General features: G+C 41.0%; 1 long non-coding RNA gene across 1 annotated transcript in view; it reads left to right on the top strand.

Annotated features, from left to right (window-relative positions):
* The first annotated feature begins 17,644 nt into the window (after positions 1 to 17,644).
* The window catches only part of LOC138442609 (uncharacterized), a 37,049-nt gene continuing 36,106 nt past the window's right edge, over positions 17,645 to 18,587 (top strand). The window contains exons 1-2 of the long non-coding RNA XR_011257788.1: positions 17,645 to 17,803; positions 17,921 to 18,049. This is a non-coding gene — a long non-coding RNA (uncharacterized lncRNA). The remainder of the gene's footprint in view (positions 17,804 to 17,920; positions 18,050 to 18,587) is intronic.

Genomic DNA, 18,587 nt, shown 5'->3' with positions numbered 1-18,587 from the left:
ATGATACCACCCTTATAGGCACAAAGTGAAGAAGAACTAAAGAGCCTCTTGATGAAAGTGAAAGAAGAGAGTGAAAAAGTTGGCTTAAAACTCAATATTCAGAAGACTATGATCATGGCATCCAGTCCCATCACTTCATGGCAAATAGATGGGGAAACAATGGAAACAGTGACAGACTTTACTTTTTGGGGGCTCCAAAATCAGATGGTGACTGTAGCCATGGAATTAAAAGACGCTCACTCCTTGGAAGAAAAGTTATGACCAACCTAGATAGCATATTAAAAAGCAGAGACAGTACTTTGCCAACAAAGATCTGTCTAGTCAAAGCTATGGTTTTTCTAGTAGTCATGTGTGGATGTGAGAGTTGGACTATAAAGAAAGCTGAGTGCCGAAGAATTGATGTTTTTGAACTGTGGTGTTGGAGAAGATACTTGAGAGTCCCTTGGACTGCAAGGAGATCCAACCAGTTCATCCTAGAGATCAGTCCTGGGTGTTCACTGGAAGGACTGATGTTGAAGCTGGAACTCCAATACTTTGGCCACTTGATGCAAAGAGCTGACTCATTTGAAATACCCTGATGCTGGGAAAGATTGAAGATGGGAGGAAAAGTGGACTACAGAGGATGAGACGGTTGGATGGCATCACCAAATCAATGGACATGAGTTTACTCCCAGGTAAACTCCAGGAGTTGGTGATGGATAGGGAGGCCTGACGTGCTGCAGTCCATGGGGTCACAAAGAGTTGGACACGACTGAGCAACTGAACTGAACTGAACTGAAGCTACTGAATGAGTGGACTCTTAGTGGTGGATTGGATTGAGAAAAACAACCAAGCATCATTTTTTCTTTAAAAACACAAGACAAGTGCTTAATTCCATAGACTGTTTAAAACTAATCCTTTGTGACTTTTTCTCCTTTACTCCAATTATCTTTACTTTATAAATACTGTTTCCCTCCAAACTATTACAGCAGTTTTTGAATATATTTGTGATTTGGCTTTTAAAATTTTTAGAATTTGTCTCTTTCTATTTTCCTCTGTGTTTCCCTTTTTGTCCATAAAACAAGGCTGCTTATTAAGGCTCCAAAACCCCATGAAATTTTAAGAATTTGTGTGTTTGTATGTGGATGCATTTTTTTTTTTGCCCCCGAAGGAGAACCTATATCCTCAAAAGTCTGTGACTTTCCCTCTCTCCTAACATGATCTTATTGCCCTAGATTTTAAGTTACCAGGAGTAGAAAAATCTTTTGATTTTTATGGGTGGAAAGGGGCTGGCTTTGGAGTTGCCAAACCTGAATTAAAACTTGCCATATATTTTCCAACTGTTAAATTTCCTGTTCCATAAAATGGGGGTAATAAGTTTCTTTTAGGAAATAATTTAAATAATGTATGTAAATTATCTGGCACCTAACAGGCACTGAATGATGATCAGTATCTGATCAATACATTAAAGTACTTCTGTGGTTCCACATTACACTTCATAATTAAGGACTTAAGAGTAATAACAGCAGTGATAATTCTCATTTCCTAAGCATGACTATCATGCTGAAGCTCTACTAATAATAATCCACTCAAGTTCTGTGGATTATTACTTGTAGAACTCTCCCACAATTCAAGATTACTGAATTTGGGACACTTGAGATAAAGTAGAGTCTTTGGAATCCACCATTAGGTGGCCAAATAGTATATAAGCATCCACAGTCTTGATTTCTGTCTGATTAGCTTCAGGCCCTAAGTATGAGAAGCTTTCCTTCATAAGGGAAGAGGAAGTGTATTTTAATCTCTCAAAGTTTAAATGGTTAATAATGTATTATTTCACAGACATTTCCCAAGCAGCCTTTTTATGTAAATCCCCACGTGAGGTTCCCACCCATCCTGTATAAGCTATTGGGATAGAAATTTTTCCGAGTCAGAGCTTAGTAGTTGGTTTGAATTCTGGTTCCTACGACTTAATTGTTTTAAAATTTCAGTCAAGTGACTTAAAGTCCTTAAGGTTTAAGTTTCTTTGTTTGTAAAATGGAGGATAATATAGTATTTCCTTCATTGGTTTGTTGAGAATTTAATGAGTTAATTTGTTTAAAGTCTTTATAGTATATAGCTGAAATAAATGCCACAAATAGATATGTAAATATTACCTGGGGTTATGATTAGAGCTTGTTCAGTAGCTGTTTTGTTACTGACCACTGACAGATTTCCCAAAGAGTTTAAAGGATGTTTCACCTTGTTGTGCTTAGTGATGAAAAAAGAGCAAAAAGAAAGCAAACCAAAAAACCTCTCAAGGAGCAATGAAACATCCATAGGATATAGGAAAAAACTGGATAATAAAGTTTACCAGGTTTATTCAGTTTAAGTGTAGCTTTTGATCTACAAATGCAGAAATTACTCCATGATGCCAGTGAGTTACTGCTGGCAGGTGGTGATTTATTTGGACCACCCTCACAGGTAGTGTTTATATGTACTGAAGGTCAGCTTAACAATGCCTGAGAATCTAAGAAGGTTAGCTTGTTCTCCATCTTCTCCATCTTCTTCAGTCTGAGAAGAAAACGCAACCCAATGGTTAAGAACATAGGCCTTGAGTTTCGAAATACTGAGTCATGTATACCCTGCACTTAGAATAGTGCCTAGCTCAGAGTAAGTGCTTCATAGAGTTAGGTGGTTTTCTACTTTTTATACCTCATGGAGGCTGGTTGTGATGTTATCTCACCATGGAAATAATATATATATTGACCATTTATTGTACGCATTGGATGCAGCTCTAAGCACTTTTCATGGCTTTATTCTCACTAATGCTCACAACAACCCTATGAAATAGTTTCTATTATTATATACATTTTATTATAAGGAAATCAACACGAAGAAAGATTAAGTAGCTTGTTTAGTTACATAGTCAGTAAGTGGCTAAAGCCAGACACTCTGACTCCAGGATCCCTGTTCTGTTTTCTACTCCACGCTGTCTCGGCCTGGATTGAAGCAGTGATGTTAATGGACAGCTTATTTAGCTTCTCTTTGATAACAATGACTGCCATTGTCCCTACTTGAGTATCTTGGAGTTAACTGGAGGTGAAAATCACAGGGATTCAGAATGTCTAGTTCCTAGTTCTTGATTGATCACTCACCAACCCTGGGACTTCAGGAGTGTCCTTAGCCTTCACTGCTTTTTGGTTTCCTTAACAAGAATCTGCCTGTTTGTTTCCCAAAGCCTGTAATATTGTCCATCAGCAGAGTAGAGTCCTAGTAGTCTGGACTTGCATGCTAAGGAGAAAATGAAAATATTTGCAGTTTAGTTCTGCTGAAATGCCTGGTTGAGAGAAATGGATTTGGGAATAGAGCTATTCAACCACCTTCCTGGGAATTCCTAGATCTGTGTCCAGGTCAGGTCATACCATTGGTAGCTTGTACCCTTAGATTAGCTTAGCTTCTTTAAAGAATCACCTTAATTAGGTTCATTACTACAACTCACAAATGAGAGAAAGATGTAAGAAGTCTTCCTAGAAAGTGCCCACCATGTGCTGGACACAGTGCAAGTGTGTGATATTTTGATTGGGAACACCATGGAAAGAGTCTGTACCTTCATGGAGCTGTTTATTAAATAGCAGATCTAGACTTTGAGGTGTAGGATATAATGCTGTGTAGTAAGAAATAAGACTGGAGCAGTTCAGAGCGTGTAGGAAGGACTTTAAAGAAGGTGTCCCAGAGGAAGTGAGATACAAGCTGTAACCTGATTTCTGAGTTAAAGGTAGCCAGAAAAACACAGAAACATGTTCAAGGCAGAGAATAGCATTATTGTGAAGTCTGGAGGAAGAATGAACAAGCTGAATTCTAACAACTTAGAGAACTCTAGAATGGCTGCAAAAGAACTCCAGGACTGAGAGGGGTGAGACATATGGCTAGAAGAGGTGAACAGGGCTACTCAAACAGAATCTCAAGTTTAGCAAAGGACTTTCCCATAAAATATGGTTGAAAGCTGTACTATATCACTTAAATATGCATTATATAAAACTCTGCAGAGGAAATTTCTGCTAGAATTTTGTTTCAGGAAGAATCTTGCTGTTCTTGACATCTGATAACTTATTTTTCTGGAGTTACATTGTTAGTGGAGTATCTAGACCAGGGTCTTTACCTTCTACACCTTATTTTAGGAATATCAATCACTTTTGTTACAACTATCATCATGATTTATTTCCTCCTTTGCCATAACAAGAAATACGTAACATTCTGTATTTCCCTGTCACTCTCGTTACTTGGAGAAGGAAATGGCACTCCAGTCCAGTATCCTTGCCTGGAAAATCCCATGCACAGAGGAGCCTGGCAGGCTGCAGTCCATGGGGTTGCTAAGCTAAATTTGGTGGTTTAATTAACAGTGGATCCAGGTTATGTGAGGCTTTAGTTACTATAATTTTGGAGGCTTTTTCTTTAAGAAAAACAACACAAAATTTAGGTAAGAAAAAATATTTGTTTAGATAAAACAAATTGCAAACAAATTCCATATTTTAAAGAGTTGACAAATAGTACAGGCATTACAAAATCTGGAAAAACAATGCTTTTTTACTAACTGCCTGACCTCTATTATAGCATCCATACATTTGAAGCCCAATTTCTCCTCTCCTCACATGTTGCCAGGTCAGCTTCCAAGACATGTCAGTATCACGATATTTTCTCTGGTCTGACACCTTTAGGTCACATATAGAATGAGTAGGTATTGAGAGTTAGGCATGGGAAGAAGGGATATTCTTGGAAGTCATTCCAACAAGAGAACATTTTAACTACATATAAAAGTTTATTGTGGATCACATAAAATACGTAACACTAAACCCAAACTAAATGTCTCCTACCTCAGCTTCTCAGAATGTCCAGGGCTATTCCAATGCCATTTGAATTTAGGAGAAGCATGTTGAAGGGACTCTGGGAATGGGAAGATACAGCAGTCTCAGCCACTTGTAGGAAACTGACTCAGCCTCTGACCCTGTATTGAGCCTGTGAATGTCCTTTATATCTACCATCTAATGTTACTAACCTTATTACTATTTTTTTTGGAGTTATTTTTTTCTTTTTTTTTTTGTACTTTTAAAATTGAAGTATAGCTAATTTACAATGCTATGTTAGTTTTAAGTGTATAGCAAAATGATTTAGTTATATATACAGATTATTTTCTAAATTTTATATTATTGTTACAAGATAGTATAGTTCACTGTACTATATAGTAGGTCCTTGCTGTTTACCTATTTTATGTATAGTAGTGTGTATATGTTAATCTCAAACTTCTAATTTATCTCCCTCCTTCATTTTTACTATTTTATGCTATGAACAAAATAGTGTCTGAGAGGAGATAGATATAAAAAATTTAATTAATAAAATAGTAACAATAAACCCTGCCTAATTATCATTTCTTTATAGTAATAGCACCTTAAAATATATAACAATAAATAACTTCATTGACTGCATGCTGGACCCTGGGCTAAGTTCTCTAGATGATTTATCTTACTGAATATTGACACAAACCCTATGCAGTAGGCACTGTGATCCATCCAGCAATATTTTACTGTTGAAAACATGGAATCTTAATGAAGTTTAAGAACTTGCCAAAGGCTAAGTGGTAGGATAGGAAGTTGAACCCAGGTCTGCCTGCAGTTAACTATTTCCCTTTAAATAGTGTAGACACATATGGTATGTATGTTTTCACCAGTGGTTTCAGGACACTGGCACCAAGTTTCTTTTTTAAAAAATATTTATTTATTTGGCAGCATTGGGTTTTAGTTGCAGCATGTGGAAAGTTGTTGTGTCATACGGGACCTTTTGTTGTGGTGCATGGACTCTCTAGTTGTGGGGTTGGTCCACTGCAGATGGGATCTTCATTCCCCAACCAGGGATTGAACCCATGTCCCCTGCATTGCAAGGCATATTCTTAACCACTGGACAACCAAGGAAGTCCCTCCAACTTTCTATAAAAGGCTTTTTTTTTTTGTAAAAATAAAGTGGGATGCGAACTTATATAAAATGGGTTTTTGAAGTTTCAATTCCAAATACTAACATGAATTATGATTATTTTAAAGTCCAGTTGCATGGAAAGTAAAAGAAAAATAAGTCTTGCTTTTCTTGAAAACAGGAAGCTGTCTCTTGGTATTTGGAGTGTAGTGCATACTGGGCAAGATGAATCAACTTCTAAATAAACAGTTAGAGCAGACTGGATAATTGAGTAAGTGGAAGCTTGTTGAGTCTATCACCTCATTTCTTACCAGACATCATCTAATCATCTTTTTTTCAGAAATGCTAGCATTCAGACTACCCTTCTACACTGAGATGATACACATATTTCAAGCTCCTCTTCCTCAATGGCCTCATATACATGGGATGTAGCCCTCTGTTTATGGCTTTTGTGTTGTATGGGTTCCCTTTCCTACCTGCCACCACTGACCTTCACCTCTCTATTCAGAGGGAGTTGGTCTCATAAAACTACCTTTGGGATGCTAGACCAATGTGAACTTGTATTCCGAGTTTCTACCACCCATTTGTTCAGCCTGAGATGTAGGGTTAGAGTTGTATACTTCGGATATGTTGTCCTTCCCTTGTAACTCTGAATGGTAGGTATTAATACTGGTAGATATTTAATATCTAGTGGAAACTTGGGGTGATTAATGAGCAGAATCTGAGGCTACCCAGAGCATGAGTTTGCACCACTGTCTGTTGCCTCAACTTTCCAGTTGCTACAATAGCATCGTCACAAAGTCTGCACTGTGCTGTGCTGTGCTTAGTCGCTCAGTCATGTCTGACTCTTTGTGACCCCATAGACTATAGCCCGCCAGGGTCCTCTGTCCATAAGGAGTCTCCAGGCAAGAGTACTGGAGTGGGTTGCCATGCCCTCCTCCAAGGGATCTTCCCAACCCAGGAATTGAACCAGGGTCTCCTGCATTGCAGGAGATTCTTTATCAGCTGAGCTACCAGGGAACATCAGCACAAGGGCTACCCTTTATCTGGAGCCATCAGTGTTAGTAGGTCAAAGTGTTGACCCCAGGGGATTTCTCTCTGTTTCTCGCCTGGGGTCCATCTTGGTTCTTCTGCTTTCCTTTGATGACAAGATCATTCTGGGCTCACCAGCAATTCAATACTCGCCTTATCCATAAGAAATGCAGGAATCCAGCCTAACTGAGTGTTCAAAAGGTAATTGGAAAAGATTGGTTTTTAAACAAATGAATATTTTCTTTCTTTGTGTTTTTAAAAACGTTTTTGTCATAGATTTTCCTTTATTGGGAAAGCTTCCTGAAGAGAGACAGTAATGTAAAAGGGATACCATATATGTTCAGTTTTTTAATAAACTAGTTTCTGAAAGAGTGAAAGATTCCACTCTGAAGCATAAGTTTCTCCAAATCATAAAATCTCAGAGGCAGAAGCGACCTTCAATTCAGTTCGGTTGCTCAGTCATGTCCAACTCTTTGCAACCCTGTGAACCGCAGCATGCCAGGCCTCCCTGTCTATCACTATCTCTCAGAGATCACTCAAACACATGTCCATTGAGTCAGTGATGCCATCCAGCCATCTCATCCTCTGTCATCCCCCTCTCCTCCTGCCCTCAATCTTTTCTAGCATCAGGGTCTTTTCAAATGAGTTAGCTCTTCGCAGCAGGTGGCAAAAGTATTGGAGTTTCAGCTTCAACATCAGTCCTTCCAGTGAACACCCGGGACTGATCTCCTTTAGGATGGACTGGTTGGATCTCCTTGCAGTCCAAGGGACTCTCAAGTGTCTTCTCCAACACCACAGTTCAAAAGCATCAATTCTTTAGTGCTTAGCTTTCTTTATAGTCCAACTCTCACATCCACACAGGACTATTGGAAAAACCATAGCCTTGACTAGACGGACCTTTGTTGACAAAGTAATGTCTCTGCTTTTGAATATGCTGTCTAGGTTGGTCATAACTTTCCTTCCAAGGAGTAGGCGTCTTTTAATTTCATGGCTGCAGTCACCATCTGCAGTGATTTTGGAGCCCCTCAAAATAAAGTCAGCCACTGTTTCCATTGTTTCCCCATCTATTTGCCATGAAGTGATGGGACCAGATGCCATGATCTTAGTTTTCTGAATGTTGAGTTTTAAGCCAACTTTTTCACTCTCCTCTTTCACTTTCATTAAGAGGCTTTTTAGTTCCTCTTCACTTTTTGCCATAAGGGTGGTGTCATCTGCATATCTGAGGTTATTGATATTTCTCCCGGCAATCTTGATTCCAGCTTGTGCTTCTTCCAGCGTCATCTGAAGGGATGTGTCCCTGTCCTAGTCTCACAGACCCCAAACCTTGGGGTTATCCTTGACTCTTCCCCATTCCTTGGAAGATCCCGGCAGCTCTATCTGCAGAATAGATCCAGAGTCAGACCACTTTGAACCTGTTCTGTTCACTCTTGCTGAGTCTTACCACCTTAGTGGTCTCTCTGTTTCTTCTTGGCTCCTTTTTAGTTTTTTCTCAAATTAGCAGCCAGAGTGATATGTTAAATATATATTTAAATATATGTAAGTCAGATCATGAACTTCTTCCAATGGGCTCAGCTCAGCCTGTGCCCTATGAGTTTGAACCCATCTCTCTGACAGCTTTCTCCTCCTACTTTGTCTCCCTGCTCGGCTCAGGCCACTCTGGCCTTCTTCATTTAACTTATTCATGCCAGATATGCTTCTGCCTCAGGGCCTTTGCCTAGGACACTCTAACCCAGAGTCTCCATGGCTTACTCCCTTGCCTCCTATAGGTCTTCACTCAAATTTCACCATCTCAGTGAGGTAAAACTGTAGCTCTGTCATCCTTGCTAATCCTCTCTCCTGCTTTTTTTTTCTTGATTGCGCTCATCATCAAATAATGTATATTTTCCTAACAGTTTTTGTCTATCTTCTTCTTTTGCAGTAAAGGCAAAGAATTTTATGTATTTTGTACATCAAATAATGATAATGGGAGAGGCAGTGAGCCAGAGGGAGATAGAGAGTGTGAGAGAAAGCAGAGAGCCAGAGGACTTGAAAGAGGGAGAGATGGAGTCATGCCCGTGCACACACACACACACACACACTCACACACACACAAGTCAGGGAGACAGAAAGGATAGACAGGAAAGAAGACTCAGAGGACAAAGACAGTCCTAACTGGATTCACTCCTCCAACCATTCCCTAATTCAAAGATACCCTCCAACCCACTTCCCTGCTGCCAGGATTAATTTCGCTCAAACCAGTTCCGGTCTCGTATCCTGCTTCTTTGGGAGGTACAGGACAAAATGTAAACTCCCTAATTTGGCATAAAGTCACCATCTGCCTCTTCTTGTTTTTCCTAACACACCACTGAAATTATTTCCTAACATCCTGACACTCTTGCCATATTGTTTTATTTCCCTTCCCCAGACTCTTCAGATCTTTCTAAATATTCGTCCATCTGCACTTGTGGTTTTCTGAGCCTAAAATTCTCTCTTTCCTTCTTCCACTTAGAAAGCTCTGTATTTTTTCAGAGCCAGCTCAAAAATACCCTTCTCTGCACCACTTCCTCCTTTACTCCCCACAGAGTCAGCTTTTCCTTTGAGTCCTCGTCTAAGTAGCAGCATTTACAGCAGCATCTGAGTGACCTACTCATCTTGGTATCATTGTGTCTCTAGTGGCTAGTGCAGTACCAGGGCCTAGTAGGTGCTCAAAATGTGTTAGCTGAATGAATGAAGTCCAATTGCAGAGGTTTAACTGAACTTGACTCTTGTGATAAGTAATTCTGGGTAGTATAAAGTAGGGGACCATATTGACATAGCTACTCATACAGAATGAGTTAGGCTATTGCTTACTTAAAGCCTTCTCTTGTGGCAATAAATAGTGAGTCTAAATTAAGACTCATTAAGTAAAAATGTGCAACGGCAGTTTTTACTGGCAAGATTCTTACCAATTTTGCTTTCTTTTCCAAAATCTATAACAATTATGCATTTTAATTCATTAAGTCATTCAGTAAATATTTATCAAGTCCATATTCTGAGTCAGGTACCATTCTAGCATCTGGAGACACTGAAGTAAACAAGACAAATAGCCCTGTCATCAGAGAGCTTATGGGCTGGTGGGGGCAGACAGATCTTAAACAAATATTACACAAATAATTTGTTCATTACAATTGTAATTATAGGCAATGCTATATACATCAGTAGTTCTAAAAAGCATAGTAATTCCTAGTATTAATATTTATGGAGTTCTAATATGCAAGTCACTATTGTGTGTTCTAATGTGTTGAATTTGATTACCTTTCTTAGCCTTGTCTGTTTTGTTTTCATATAAGGAAGCTCTGGCACAGAATGATGAAGGAATGGGGTCACAAACCAGGAAGAGCAGAATTGGTGTTTAAACTACTGTGCCATACTGCTGTCTAATGAAATCCAGGCATGAGGTCAGGGTCAAGTCACATGTTTCCTTCTGCCTGTGCAACACCAAGACGGAGAAGGTGCTTTAGAATGGGGCAGATGGGAGTGCAGAATCCCAGACTGGGAATACCTTGGTCTGGCTGACTTCTATTTGTAGATCCCACATTCGTCTGTGTGTAACCTTGTGTGTGTGTGTATGTGTGTGTATGCGCGCGTGTACTAAGTCACTTCAGTCATGTCTGCCTCTTTGCGAACTCATGGACTATATCCCACCAGGCTTCTCTGTCCATGGGATTTCCCAGGTAAGAGTACAGGAGTGAGTAGGCATTCCCTTCTCCAGGGGATCTTCCTGACTCAGGGATTAAACTGTGTCTCCTGCAGCTCCTAGATTGGCAGATGGATTCTTTACCACTGAGCCATTTGGGAAGCCCCTGTGTAACCTTGAGCAAGTTTTAACTTTCTGGCATACAGTGTTTTATTTTTTAAATTTTAGTGTATGTGTTTGACTAGTTGTTCTTTAAGGAGCTTTCAGTTTTGAAATTCAAGTGTCACCGCCTCAGGGAGCTCTCCTTAACCACCCCCATAGTCTCTCCTTCCTCTTTCTTCTCTTACCCTGCTTTAGCTTTCATCACAGGGCTTATCATTACTTGAAGTCATGTCACAGATTTGGTGTTCCCCTTACTGTTGTTTTTGCATTGCCTAAAACAGTGCTTAGTGCATGGGGTTCACTTGGATCTTTGTTGGACAAACGTGCTTTCCAGCAAACTGAGATGGATGACCACCTTCAGCACCTGCACAGGATCTTTCACAAAAATATGTACTTGATGCTAACATTTTTAAAACTGCAAAAAGGAGACAAATGCTACATGTTCGACACCCATATGTTTCATGAACTCATCTTGGAAGTAGCTGGCTTGGCATACTTGGCCTTAGGATAGGTATAAAAGTAAGCCTCAGAGATCCAAGACAGAGGGACAGTCTCAGGGTTTCTGACTTTCTATCTCCCACTGTTTTTCCCCAAGTTACAACCTGTAGTGATGCTGTAGCTTCATCTTATGGGACTTAGCTTTCCTTGCTTCATGGAAGTAGCATAGCCCTGTGCGTCCATGCGCAGTTGCTCAGTCACTCAGACGTGACTGAACCTGTGATGGCATGAACTGTAGCCCGCCAGGCTCATATTAAAATAATGTCCAACCTGTGCTAGACACATATCTCCAGGACTAACTTGTTTATGTCAGTTTTTCTAAACACATCTTTAAATAACAGCCCCCTCCCCACTACATTTCTAGTTTGTGAATAAATTAGAATGTAAATCCCGGTCCACTCTGGAAAGCCCACAGTCATTTCCTTCACAGTGCTCACATAGCTTATCTTTAAGTCATTATCAAACTGGTGGTTATGTGGGGGTCTGTTGGCAGAAAAGTGCTGAGCCCTATGAAAGATGAAAGTGCAGGGAGAAAGCTGAAGGCATCAGCAAAAGGTATGATGACAGACAACTTTGTAATGATTATTTCTCAAAACTGGGAATTTTGTTTCTAGCGTCTGGTTTTGTGGAGTGTGGTTGCATGTATTCCCACCTCCCCTCAGTCTCCAGTGTTTCAGGAAGAAAGGAACTGTCTAAACTTCGTCTTTGGTGCCCCTCTTTGCAAAATGCAGTCCATCTGTGTGTTGATTGATGTTCTTTGACTGATAATCACATACAGTCTGCATTAGCCAACCCTTCCCTGGTGGCTCAGAGGATAAAGTGTCTGCCTGCAATGTGAGAGACCCGGGTTTGATCCCTGGATAGGAAAGATCCCCTGAAGAAGGAAATGGCAACCCACTCCAGTATTCTTGCCTGGAGAATCCCATGGACAGAGGAGCCTGGTGAATTACAGTCCATGGGGTCGCAAAGAGTCGGACACGACTGAGCAACTTCACTTTCTTTCTTTCCGTGTGAGCAGTTTTGGATGGAAGCTGAACACTCCTAAGAATTCAGAGCTTTCTTTCATGTGTTTGAGAGTTACTTTCCCAAAGAAAGTATTTGCAAGCTCTGAAAAATTCAGACTGTGAGTCTGGGTCAGTTTGAATATTTGCCTCCACTCATACAGTACCACATACTGGTAGGTATTTGAATGATTTGACTGTAGGCTGTCTGAGTAATCACTGAAATTGTAGGCAGAATTTTATGAATATTCAGTTCAGTTCAATAACTCAGTTGTGTCTGACTCTTTGTGACCCCATAGACTGTAGCACCCCAGGCTTCCCTGTCCATCACCAACTCTTGGGAGTTTGCTCAAACTCTTGTCCTTTGAGTTGGTGATGCCATCCAACCATCTCATCCTCTGTTGTCCCCTTCTCCTCCTGCCTTCAATCTTTCCCAGCATCAGGGTCTTTTCAGTTCTTCATATCAGATGGCCAAAGTATTGGAGCTTCAGCTTCAACATCAGTCCTTCCAATGAATATTAAGGATTGATTTCTTTTAGGATTGACTGGTTTGATCTCCTTGCAGTCCAATAGAATCTCAAAGAGTCTTCATTTCACAGTTTTCATTAGATTATCAAATGAATGCTTGAATGCTGTGGAGCGTCTCTGTGAGAGCCGAGGGGAAATTTGAAGGCTTGTATTTTTAACCTCTAATGCAAATAGAGTTTGAAAAAAGACATTATCGTTCTGGGCACGAGACCCCTTGCCTATAAATGCAAAGATTGAATTAAGTCAGTGTTTTTCTAAACTTTGTTCATGTACATAGTCATTTACGTACAATTGCCTTTGTGATTGTTGCTGTATCCTACCCTAATCTGTCTGTGCTAAGTCATTTCAGTCATGTATTAGACATTTCAGTCTAAGTAATTCAGTTTCTTTGCTACTGCATGGACCGTAGCCTGCCAGACTCCTCTGTCCATGGGATTCTCCAGGCAAGAATACTGAAGCGGGTTGTCATGCCCTTCTCCAGGGGATCTTCCCTACCCAGGGATCAAACTTGCATCTTTTGTCTCCTGCATTGGCAGCTGGGTTCTTTACCACTAGTGCTACCAATCTGTACTATTTTTAATTTCAAAATTTTTAACACTTTAAAAGTCATATAAAGAAACAAATGTGAGTCAGTAGTTCAACTGAGGTAGGTGAGTGTAGAGCCTATTATATAAAATTTATCTAAAAGAAACTTCATTTTTACATCTGTAAATGAAAAACCATCATCACTTGATGTAAATACATTTATTCATGTGCTACATAAAAATTATTGTCTTGGGCTTCCCTGGTGGCTCAAATGGTAAAGAGTCTGCCCTCAATGTGTGAGACCCAGGTTCAATCCCTGGTTCAGGAAGATCCGTTGGAGAAGGGTATGGCAATTTAATCCAGTATTCTTGCCTGAAATTCCCAATGACAGAGGAGCCTGGTGGGCTACAGTCCATGGAGTCTCAAAGAATCGGACACGACTGAGTGACTAATACTTTCAGTTTCGCTTCTTTACACTGATGGCAGGCATGCCACAGGTAAGACACATTGGTGTAATGCCAGGTATTGGTGTAATGGTTCCATTATGTTTACCATTCCAGATTTATTCCCAAACCTTCTCCACCCAGAAGGGCCTAGAAGACCCTTCCTTGACTTAAGGCATTATGGAGAGCTCTGTGGTTTTATCCTCTGTAGGGCAGATATGATGGCTTCCCTGGTGACTCAACAGTAAAATATCTGCCTCCCATTTGGGAGCCGCAGGAGGCATGGATTCAATCCCTGGGGCGGGAGATGCCCTGGATAAGGGGATGGCAATCCACTTCAGTATTCTTGCCTGGAGAATCCCATGGACAGAGGAACCTGGCGGACTACAGTCCACGGGGTTGCAAAGAGTTGGACACGACTGAATGACTTAACAGTAGCAGCAGCAGGGCAGGTATAATGATGGAGGTTGCTGCTTTGGAATATCAGTGGGAAATATAGGATTCTGAAATAATAGAGGCCAAGTCTCTCAGAGACAAGGAGGGTGCAATTACCACATTAAGTCACAGGATAGAATGGGAGTCAGGATGCTTTGACCAGCAGGGATATGTGGTGGTGACTAAAAGATCATGTCTCTAGAAAACAATCTATGGACTTCCTGTTAAGGTGCTGCTTGGCATAAAAAGGTAAGTTTCTAGGTTCACTGAGCCCAACTCAAGTCACCACAGTAGAATTCACATTCCCTTACCTGCTTCCCAGACCTGGAGCCCCTTATCTGAGGGGAGACAAGGTCTCTGTGAGAAAGACTGCATATGTATATTATGGAAGTTTTCCTAGGTCTTCTCTGGAGAGACTAGAAGCAGTTTACTATGGTGACTGTATAGAGTGGAGTGGGGGAAGAGAAATACCCAGACTTTCTGGAGGTTATTAGACAGTGGTTCTGAATCTGAAAAGCCTAACAGTTTGCCAATTAAATCTTTGGAAATCAGACGAGAGACAGAATTGGTCCACATCCATCTAATAGTGTGTGTGTGTGTTGGGGGGGGGGGTAGTTAAATGACTCTATCTTGTGGTTACTTCCCTAGACCCAGAATGTATAGTCAGGAGATATGCCTAGTGATTGATAGAATTCCATACTGATTCCTACACCAGTGGAATTAAGTCTATAATGGTAGGACAGGCCAAGTGGAAGGAAGCTTCTAGACCTGTACTGCTTCCTCCAATCCCCTTGACAAGATGGTAAGACCTGTAGGGAGAATGATAGCAATTAGCATCGCCACTGAAGGCTTGAGAGAGAAAGGGAAGCGAAGATGACCTACCACATCCCTATTTAACTCAATTGTTTGGCTGATGCAAATGCTACATGGGTTATGGGCACACAGTGGATTATTGCAAAATAAATCAGGTGATGATGCCAGTTGTAGCTTAAGTTCTAGATGTGGTAGCTTTATTGGAACGAATTAGTAAAGCCCATGGAATGTCATATGTGGTTATTGTTCTGGCAGATGCTTTCTTTCAATTCCAATCAGTAAGAAAAATCAGAAGCAATTTGCTTTTAAAGGGTGGGAACAATACAGACTTAAATTGTCTTGCCTCAAGACTGTGTCACCTTTCTTGTAATCCATCATAAAATAGTCCTGAGGGTCCTTGATCATCTTTAAATCCCATTTGAAACCATGCTAGTCCATTCCATTGAAAACACAATGCCACAGGTTTTGATTAGCATGAAGAATCAAGCCAGAAGGTGGAAGATAAATACTGGAAAAGTTTATGGGGTTCATGCCGTTTCTAGAGGCATAGGAGCATGGGACATGTCAAGATAGCTAAGGCGAAATGCAAGTTGAGGCAGCTTGCACCACTGGGCAAGATGAGAGAAGCACAATGCTTTGTTTTTTTTGTGTGTGTGTTTTGAGGACAATGTATATACTACATAGTGTATGGCTTGAAAGGTGGCCAGTTTTGAGTGGGACTTAGGTCAAGAAAGAAAATTAAAATACTTCTTTGAGCCCCTTTTTTTTGGGGGGGGGCGGCGGCAAGAATACTGGAGTGTGTTGCCATTCCCTTCTCCAGGAGATCTTCCTGACCCAGGGATTGAACCCGGGTTTCTCACATTGTAGGCAGATGTTTTACTGTCTGAGCCACCAGGGAAGCAGTCCCTTGGACTGCAAGGAGATCCAACCAGTTCATTCTAAAGGAGATCAGTCCTGGGTGTTTATTGGAAAGACTAATGCTAAAGCTGAAACTCTATTGCAATACTTTGGCTACCTCATGCGAAGTATTGATTCACTGGAAAAGACCCTGATGCTGGGAGGGATTAGGGGCAGGAGGAGAAGGGGACGACAGAGGATGAGATGGCTGGATGGCATCACCGACTCGATGGACATGAGTTTGAGTAAACTCCCGGAGTTGGTGGTGGACAGGGAAGCCTGGCGTGCTGTGATTCATGGGGTCTCAAAGAGTCGGGCACTACTGAATAACTGAACTGAACTGAACTAGGTCAAGAAAGGGGTACATACAGTAGCATAAGCTTCTATGTCACGTGTACATTATGACTTATGACTCAGGGGCCCATGGAAGGATCTGAGGCTTTATGGGACCTCTGACAAACCCTGACAGAAGAATAAGAGCATGGAACCTTAGGATTTTCATTGTGAAAAGAAGTTCTTGCCTTGCTACTGGACCCTAATATACCCAATGTGCTGACTTGGGGATGCCAAGTGATTATGCTATTTGAGTTACTCATCCTGAACTAGGTGGTTTATGATCCGTTGAACCATGAAACAGTATAAACAGAAGTAATCCATCATAAATGAAAATAATCAGGCTATAGTGGATTCGAAGCCCTCAATTTGTGTAAGCAACAGGTTCAGACTTTCATATAACTTGATGCCTTTCCCTCAATCCATACATCTGGTTTCACGGGGAGTTCTGTATGACTAGAATAAGCAGATATCCAGGTTTACCCTAGGTAGTACTGGTTTATACCTGTTGGTCTGCATTATTCATCATTCATGACACCACTTTTCATTGTCAAAAGTATCCTAATTTGGAGAATCAATTATGACTACCCTATATATGATCAATTAATGAATAGAAAGGAATGTGTGCCTGGTTTATGGATTTTTGTACTCTAGCATCTGCTGGAAGTGTACAGTTAATACCGCACAAGCCCACTGAGTGGACAGAATTCCAAATAGTATATCTGGTGTCTCTTATGTATGGAAGGACAAATGGTTTGAGATATTGATCAATACCAACTCAGGGTCAACACCAGACTGGTCAGCTGCTCAAGGAGTCAAAAAGAACAAAACTGGACAATTACTAATAAGGATGTCTAGAAGGCAGGCTACTTAGATGTTTTAGAATGGGCTATAGTAGGAAGATATTTATTTCTTACGTAAATGTCCACTGGAGGGGAGTCACAGTGGAGGAAATTCCCAGTAATTAAGATGGCTCCTCCTGTGGGGTATATTGAACCCACCTTGGTGTTTGCTCATGGACTGGTGCTTGAAGTGATATGGTATCAACAGCTTGGTATCCCCCTTGTCAAAGCTGATCTAACCATTAACACAATTAAGTGCCCACCTGCCAATAGCAGAGACCAGCTTTGAGCCTGTTATATGACATCAGGGAAACCAGCATATGTGATCTTGTAAATGCTTGCTCTGAATTCCAAAGAAGGACAAAAGGGGTAGGGTATGGAGTGTGAATGGAAAAGCACAATTTCATCAGATAATGGGAATATTCCATTTCTCCACTATTACTGAAGCTATTTTGTTAGGTTCTCCTTATGAAAAGGATCAGTAGGAAAAGAAGGAAACTACTATGATGTAGCAATTCTATTTGTGGACTTTATCTCGTTTAGTGTTCACAGCAACCCTGTGGGGTGAGTTGCACTCTGACTCCCTTAGGGACATGAAAACACAGGAGCAGAGAGACAAAGTCTCCACTTTCAAAGACTCATAGATAATTAGATGTGATGTCAAGGTTTGAACTCATACCTGTCTTTAATGGAGACTTTTTAGGAGACTGGAATGCTAAGGTGGGTCTCAGTGGGTGTCTGCTGGCTACTGTGGCTATCATTCTCTTATCCTTGCACTTTTGCCAGAGCCACTATGGGACGCAAACTGAATTTTTATCCGCCGAATCTCTCCTTCAGTTCCAACCCATGGAGTGGGAGTGAGCAGAGCTCACCTGAAGAGAGGGAGGAAATAAGAGCTCTGCCTGAAGAGAGGGAGCAAATAAGAAGTGGCTGCATGGTCCTGTTAAGGCTCTTGAAATAGCCCAGGTGAGGAGGCATGTCAGGGCTCTTTTCCTTGGCTTATTCTCCAAAATCTCCACAAGAGATGGAGGGGAATCTGAGTTGCACAGACTCTGAGGCCTGGTCTGGGCATCTTGAGAGGAAATGGAGAGAATGAAGGAGTAGGCTACTTTTTAGGGGTGAGGTGACTTTTCAGATCTGGCCTTGGAACCTCTTGATTTAGGCAAGTAGCCCTGGCTGATAAAACCCTAGCTTTGGTGACAAGTACTGATCATTATCTGGGTTCTTTTTTCCCACGTTATGTTTCACAGAAATGAGCTAATTCTCACATGATGCCCACATGACTCTTGGGTTTCTTCTTCTTGGAGGCCTCATTCTGCAGATGCTTTCGATACTGTTCTGAGAAAACTTGTGTGATTCCCTCCCAGCCCCTTGCATACTCCCAATCTTAGCCTGGAGATGCCCTAATCTCTCTGGTTCCTGGGTACTCTGTACTTGATCTTGTTATAGCATTTTTCACATGTGTTAGGGGGTTGGGGATATCTAATCTGCAGTGCTGTTGTGA

Source organism: Ovis canadensis, chromosome 6, assembly GCF_042477335.2.
Source record: "Ovis canadensis isolate MfBH-ARS-UI-01 breed Bighorn chromosome 6, ARS-UI_OviCan_v2, whole genome shotgun sequence".
In the NCBI taxonomy this organism is placed as follows: Eukaryota; Metazoa; Chordata; class Mammalia; order Artiodactyla; family Bovidae; genus Ovis; species Ovis canadensis.
Note: the sequence above shows the minus strand (reverse complement) of the source record. Positions and strands in the feature narration are given on the sequence as shown.